At 29.9% G+C, this 8,694-nt stretch overlaps 1 pseudogene; it reads left to right on the forward strand.

Annotated features, from left to right (window-relative positions):
* The first annotated feature begins 1,831 nt into the window (after nucleotides 1-1,831).
* Nucleotides 1,832-5,454, forward strand: LOC108688986 (annotated as a pseudogene).
* The last annotated feature ends 3,240 nt before the right edge of the window (nucleotides 5,455-8,694 follow it).

Consider the following 8,694-nt stretch of genomic DNA (forward strand, 5'->3'; position numbering starts at 1 on the left):
ACTAGTCCTATACTAATGAAGGAAGGATAAAAAACTGAAGAAGAAAGAGTATCATTGATCTTATATAAGATTCGATCTCGATCACTTACACTTGTAGCCATTACGTTCGATCTTCAATGTCATCGTTAAAATTTGCGAGTATTGCAAGTTAATACGTCAATTTTTTAATTTTATAACACATGGTCATTTGACTAAATGTAAGTCTTGATAAGCTTTTAAAAAATCGTCGTGAAAATCAGTGAGATCGTGATATTTTCAAACGTGAGTGTCTTTATCTATCTTCAGACTATCGTCATCGCTGTGACATTGATATCTGTAAAAGCGTATGATATTAAAAGAGATGGTTGTTCCAATGCGGATGTCACTTATCGTAAACCACATCCGCGGAATTTCTTTCTGAATCAACCGTTTATCGACAAAACGATCGGACTGCAAATTTCGACCGCTGTACCAGTGAGAAATCAAATGACTGGCCAACGAACCTTTCGCGATGTATCCTTAAAAGATCGAGCTATTTATCCATTCGGCTTAACAATTTTTCATCATCAACCGATCAAACAGAATTCCTTTAAGATAACATCGTTTAGAGATAAATTGTTGTACAAAGATGCAGTACTAAAGAATCGACAATTGCGTGAAGAACGGGCTGTCCTCACAAACAATCCTCTCGAAGAACAATTGCTTACACCGAAGAAAATCTTCGAGGGACAAGCGTCGACATACAGTAGTCAACCGTTCAAAGAACAGTTGTTTACAACTGAAACGCCATTTAAAAACTTATTTCGCGGACAATCATCTTCGGTTGAACAAGCGTTTCAGAAGCAAAAGGCTTCTATCGAATCTCCGTCCATCTCCAATTCAATCAAATTTTATCGAGATAATTCTTACATTAAACCAATCAATTTGTACGAACGATATAAAAATATACTAACCTTATTTGACGGGAATTCTTTGATATATACAAAATGTGAGTTCATAGATGTTACATAATTTCAAAAACATATGATAAGAATTCTTTATCTATCCTAATGCAAATTTTTTCAGAATTTTTATACGATCTGGAATATTTTTCAGAAATACTGAGAAAGTGTATAACTTTTCTTAGAATTTTTCTTATATGTAAATTCTTTAAGATTTCTAAGATTTTTCATTTTATAATTTTTGGAAAGATTTTATAAGATTTAATCAGAAATTACAGAATAGGAACTCTCAGAAATCTTCTGTCTCTTAAATATTTCAGAATTCAGATGTATAAAGAATTTTTAAAAAAGATGTAGGCTTTTCTCAGCACTTCAGAAAAGTGTTATAATTAGTATTAAAAATTAGAGAAGTTTTCTAAAAAATTATGAAATTATTTAAATTCTTAAATTTACATAAAAATTTTGAAAAATTCTAGAATTTATATAAAAGTTCTGAAAAATTAAATGAGAAATTTTGACAAAAATTTTTACCAGACTACTTTACATCAGAGAATAAATTTTTCTCTGATAGATACAATTAAATTTTTTCTCTTCTTTTCTAATTTAATTCCAACAAATTATTTTGTAAACAATTCGATATTGAATTTTCTATTAAATCATTAAACAATTTGTTAGCTGAAATGTTAAATGCTTAAACAAACTTGTCTCTTCAGAATTTAACTTGATTACATCGCATTAATTATTGCAGAATAATTTTCAGCTATCATGTTAAATCTCTACTAATTCTTGTATATAACATCAACTCTCGAAACTTAAAAATAATGAATTATCCTTAGGGGACAATTTTGTTTCTCTCACTTGTTCAGGATAATATCGTCATGTTGGCTTGTTGATGTCTTGGGAATTTTTTTATGGTAAATTGTATCTATGCTATTCGTATGATAATCATATTTTTCATAGATAATCATGCGCCTAAACTATCTTCGATGCTGATGATTCCGTCTTCTGAGTATCTTCCGTTAAATGCTGAGACGCCTACGACGCAATCATCAATGCCTGTTATCATGCATGGGCGTAATTCTGCCATGTCTTCTGTTTCCTTTGGTATGGGCGAACCTCATTCCTCAGAAGCTTCCAAGATGGAACTCGGTCCGAGATGGAACTCGCTAATGTCGATCAGCAACTACAATGCGGTGAGCAAAACCTATGACAGCTGATATTTCGATTTTACAAAGCGAGGTATTATATAATCAAAATTTAATCCTGTCCATTTAATCTGATATTCAGCCGAAGGCAAACTTTATTCGCCAAAAATTTTACGTATCTATCCATTTTTGCAATGAATATAGTTGCAATTGTAAATGGAAGCCATCTCGATTCTGTCAACCATATCAAATTTTGTGTTACATATATCTACTTGTAATTAGAATAACTCGCGCAAAATGAATAAAATTTAAAATCATAATTTTATACTTAATATTACAATTCTATTGCAATTTTATTTTGCTTCATGCTTATGTCAATCGTTGCAATGTTGCGTAAACATGTATTATAATATCAATTGCATTTATACATTATGTTATTATTTCTTGGTGTATCTTATGTATATATATTTTACATTCCATTTATTATTAAAACTATTATCAAGTTAACGATATTTGTATCGATCATCTAGGTACTGAATAAATATAAGATTAGTGAATCTTATATAAAATTCTTATATAATTTTATATTAATAATTGCAATATTAACTGTAATATACTATTGAATATTGAAGATTATAAAATATATGATAAACAAGAGTGAACGCACTGAAAAAATATAGTATATCAGCGGTGCACAAAACTAATAAATGTTTGTTCTGCTTTTAGCCAGTTGATAGCTTACCAACAACTGTTCCATCAATCTCAGTTAGCACAAACCAATCCTCGATTGTAGGTCACATCTTAACAAGTTTAACAACCAAGCCCAGTTCGCCTGTCATGGCAACATCAATAGCGCCGTCCGGAAAGTACGTAATGGCTGATCGGAGCTTTATTATCCGCCGTGTTGGTTACATACAGCGTAACTATGCAGTAAACTAAACTTGTAAAGTTAGTCAATTGCTGAACAAGAATGTCATTCGTATACTATGGTGGACCTGAGACGATCGCATAATGTCATTGCAAAATTATGCGTAAAATTAATATAATTTTATTCAAGTATATTTCAGACAATATTTATTTAGTAATTAATTCTATTTTGTTTAATAATTTTTTATTGCCACAGTGTGTAAATTAAAGTAGTAATAAGAAAGTGAACTTAAAATAGTGATAAGAAAGTTATATCTCTAAATAATTTATATATTCTTCAATTGGAAGGACTCCATAAAAAAATATTCCAACTATCATTCATAAAAAAACGATGTTTTAATGTTGCTTGTACATTGGGACTATAAGTTTTTCTTATTTCTTGTAAAATTAAAAAGTATTGAATGCAATGTTCTTCTTTTAATTATGTTTTTATTAATAGTTTTTGCAAATATTCAAGCCTAAAATAAAATCTTGTTATTTTTTTACTAGCTTATTTTATTTCTCTCAATAATTCTCATAATTATAGAATTGTAGTGCAAAATCGAGAATATAAAAAAAAACTGCGTTAAAATAATTATATTATATTAAAATTTGATTTCTTTTTGATTTAGCGTCCTTGAACCGATTTATTTTCATACTACTAAACATGGGGCTATTACATATCCTCTTCCTTTGAGTGACAATAGCGACATACACGCTCATATGTCTTCACATATGCCGAGGAGTCTCAAGATCAACGAACATAACATTAAATTCCTAGAGCCAGAAGCATCAAAGAACGTTGAAACCCAAAGCTCCACGTTAAACTACATTCTCCCCGAAGAGCACAAGACCGGACTGAAGGATATTCAGACCTCCTTAGTAAACTACACGTTACCCGTGAAAGTTAAATACCATTGGTCTTTGCAGCAATTCTCAGAACCAGAAATATCTTCCGGCTATGCTCCGCTGTCTCTAAACTCGAAGACGAAACGCGTTTTACCGAATACTATCGCGCCCATTTCTTGGCCAATAGAAATTAAAAATGACGTTTCCACAATGCTGCCATTGAAATCTATAATGACGTCCAATGCTACGACAGAAAACAAAATATTGTTAGGTATGATATGATTATGTTTTATAATTATGTTATATAAATAGTAATAATCTAAAGCTTAATGCGTATGTGATAAGCCAAAGCTTTATTTTTCTTTTTTTAAATATAAGGTAATAATAATAATAATAATATCAAAGGAAACAAACATGTAATTATATTATTGCGACTGTTAGATTTCGTTAACTAATTTTATAAATTTATCATAAGGGGGATTATTTTATAAATTTTTTCAATTTTGTAAAATCATAAATATTTCAGAGGAATGTTTTAATAATTAATGCGAATACTGTAGCCTTTTATTTATACTTTATTACAGGCACACACATAGACTTACCTGTGGACTTCACAGAAAGCATACCAAACAGTCTGACTTCAAATACACCCAATGGTATATCTGGAAGCATAACTGGAGGCATATCAACGAGCATACCTGGTGGCATGACAACGGACATACCTGCGAGCATACCAATTTTGAACTTTGGGCAAACTTTACATCACGAACAATTACGATCAACTCAAGAGGCAAGAAATCCATGGTACCCCACAGGTATCCTAGCACTATACTCTAAGTAAGTAAGTTTTTCATCTTCGGTTTCAACTGTAACATACATTTTAACGTAACACCCTGGAATTTCTCTGAAGATACAGTAATCTGTTAAAAGCGCTCCGGAATTTAATGGAATAGCGGAGTGATATAACGCGTTTCAATTTTGGCAAGAATTTATCTGTAAAATTCTTCAAACCTTGATACGAAAATTATACGATGCAAATAGGAAATGTTGCACTGACTCGAGATAAATTTTACTCAACATAAAAATATATTATTGCTACCATTGTTATTATCCTTTTCGAGTTTATATATAGCAATTCGATCTGCCAATTACGTTTGCCAAGGACTCGTTTTTTCAATAGCTTTTTTATACACAATTAAGCATAATGCAATTAACGTATTTTACAGGTTTGCAGTTGCAACTGGAAGGTTTGGACGGGATAAATTACACCTTACATACGGGTAATCCCGCCACGAAACCGATAGAACCTGGGATAGTGAAAGCGTAACTTCGCTGAAATTAACACAACCGCAGGTTCCCGCATTTACAAAAGTGAGTTTTCAAGGCATGATTCTGTGGTACGCAATACTCATATCACTCGAAAGCTTTCTTAGCTAATGGCGTAATAATATTACTTTGGTCGTTTTTATTAGCTTCGTGCTTGTCAGTTACGAGCAATCTATCCTTTATTTCTTCTTTTCCTATCTTGTCCTATGTATCTTCATCTTCTTACGTATCACATTTTCCTTTTTCAGCATTTTACGATTTTCTTCCATTATATTTCATTTTGCACTAATGGCACCACCATATCGTGACACTGTACATTTCCGCGAGTAAATCAAGTAAATTACAGTTTTTGCTATATTTTATGCTTTCGGGATAAAGCTGCCACACCCTCGGGCGTGTAAAAGAAAGAAATTACCAGGCCGCTTCGAAGTTTGACATTAAATTTAGCGCATTCATATTTCTACACTTTTCGCTGCAGCTACTAACTCGTTAAATGAATTTATTATTCCATTTAATTGACTCAATAATTCAATCCCCGCGAGTATAAATGTCATTTGTATTTGAGTGACCATTGTGTAATTGTTGGATAGGGCAATAACTTTTTCCATATATTATACTTCATTTTAAAGAACGATTTGTCAAAGTTATAATAATATTACAGAGCGAAATAACCTATTTAATTTTTCCAATCCATTTGAGATTTATTACACGCTATATAAATAATATATGTATAATTTAATAATTTAAAAAAAATGTTTTAAAATTAAAAGAACACATTTTCTATGAGTTTTAATTAACAATAAAAATTAACAAATACAATAAATGTCTATAAACAAACATTTATTTAACGAAAGCTTGTGTTTAAATTTATCATTGCATTCATTATCATATTATTAAATGACTGGAAAAATAAAAAGAGAACGAAATAGTATTTACAAAATTTTTATATTATACTCTATAAGTAATAAAATAAATATTAGGAATGCAATAAGGATTTTATTATAAAAATTTATTTTTATATGTAGACATATTTTCAGTCTTTTTTAATTGTTAAATTAAATTTTGTGAATGCATTGAATGTGAGCATGTAGTTCAGAATTTTATAAATGGACTATTTACAGGCAAACATATATTAAATATATTTCAATTTGGAAATTTCAATACTCTTTTCTATATACAGTAGATTCCTAATTATCATTTGGAAGTACCTCTGTTTGCTTCGGCAAATGCTATCGAATGTTGGAAGTTTGCTGGTGGAAGCTTATGAATATGGAATACGTATTCACGCGAAATATTAATTAATAAACTAATTTTGTTAATTATATACGTTCATGCCTGACAATTCTGTAGGTCTATTGATATATGTAAGCTCCAATCATTTAGTCAAAAGGTGAAATCAATTTATTGCACTATTACATTAGAATAAATTTTATTTTGTATAAATCGCGTGCAAAATATATTATAATAAATTAATTTGTAAATCGTCTGCTCAATAATGCGACTCGAAAATTTCCGAGTTTTTTTCTTTATTTTTATTTTATTTATCTGTCAATCATCGTTTCTGTAATATATATAAAAATAATGGAAAATTGCAACATATTTAATATAGAGTTTAACAAATACATAAAGTGTCACATTTCACGTAATATTTTATTGCAAAATATTTTAATATTTTATAGAGTTTTCAAGAAATTAAAATACTACAACATGAATTAAAACAAAATGAAAAAACAAATGACAATTTATATAACAAGAATATTAAATTTTGTTTAGAAGATCAAATACAGATATTTAAATAACATGCGAGTTCCTCGATACTACTTTCGGTATTACAAAAAATGATTGCGCTATTTCTTTGGTGTCAGGCGTTGAAATGTGTGTTCTCTTCAAGAATGAAAGTTTTCCGCTTTGTGCAAGAGCACAAATAAAATGTTTCGTGCACACTACGTTCAGGTGTAATGCCACTCGTAAATCCTTCAAAAATTTAACGCGAGATACGGCCATTCCGCGTGCCGAGTGCCGCAGGTGTCGACTCTCTTTCCGCGGGACCGTAAGGTAGAAAAAACGAAAATAGGCAGAGAGAAATGAGGCATCTCATTCGTAGTCACCTGGATTTCTTATTTACATTAATTACACCCAGAGAAGTTTCTGTTTCGGCCAACAGAAGACAGGAGGAGGCAGCGTACCGTGCGGCCCGTTGTTTGTTTTGCTAAGGCAGCAATTATTTTCGCAGTCGGTAAATATGATTAATCGCGAGGGATTAAAGATGAAACAAGTCCCGACGTCGGCTGAAACAAATTAAGCTCGTTGAAATATCGACTGACACGTGTTCATGTTTACATTGTTTACCTTTACAGAACGTCCTCTGAGGAAGTGCATATAAAGAGAATTTAATTAAATTAATGGAAATTGCGTGAAACACATGATACACACGCGCGAATTTCAACTTATAGGTTCGAAATGACGCATATTTGCGGGTCGCATATAGATCGAATTACATAACATTAAATGTAATTCTATCAAAGTTTAGGAGATATTTACAGTAACTATTATATTTCATCATGGTTTAATTAAATTTAATTACAGAATTTTATTTACATACATCGAAGTTGATGAAATTCCAAATACTTAATGCAAATGAAATTCAAAAATAATAAATTACGTGGTAAATAATGGTAAAAAAATCAATATATTGTAATATGACTTGTTAAATATTTTCATAATTTATTTTATGATTTTCGTAATTTTAACTTTCATTGTACAAAGAATTGCACATTTGCTTGCTGATATGCTTCTCTTTGTTTTCAAATACTTGAGACTTATTGTTCTTATTATTTAGAAAAAATTATAATTATTAAATATCGCACTACATATAAAAAATATATAATTATATATAATTTTTATATTTTTACTATATATAACTAATTTAATATAATAGATTTTTTAAAAATATTATTTCAGATTGGAGTTGGATATCATCTTTAATTTAGGACTACTTTTAAGCAATTTAGGACTACTATTATTTCCAACTGCTTTGATGTATATTACATTTAAAATATTACCTATTTACATTTATTATTGTACCTATTTAAATTTGAGTAATTACTATAACCAGAAAAAATAATCAAAGGCATTACATTAGAAATGGCACATATTTTTTGTTATTATTCATAATATAATTAGTTTTAAATATTATCCAGTGTTATCTAGTGTAAAAATCTTTGTTGTCAGTATTTTAATGTATTATAAATGTATCAATAAAATTTATTGTTTTCTGAAATCATTGCATCAATTAATTTGTTTCGTGATCAGTAATATTTAAAACATTATTTCAATTTATTTCTTATTCTTTCTATTCCCACATGTTAAACCCATTGCATTTGTTAAATTATAAGTTTATAATTTCTCATAATGAGATTGAATGTATCATTTTATTTGGCTTTGCAGAAACGCTATTTCAGAATTGTCATAATAAATATTTGATACCGAGAGAAAGAGAGAGAGAGAGAGAGAGAGAGAGAGAGAGAGAGAGAGAGAGAGAGAGAGAG

Source organism: Atta colombica, unplaced genomic scaffold, assembly GCF_001594045.1.
Source record: "Atta colombica isolate Treedump-2 unplaced genomic scaffold, Acol1.0 scaffold252, whole genome shotgun sequence".
NCBI classification, from domain to species: Eukaryota; Metazoa; Arthropoda; class Insecta; order Hymenoptera; family Formicidae; genus Atta; species Atta colombica.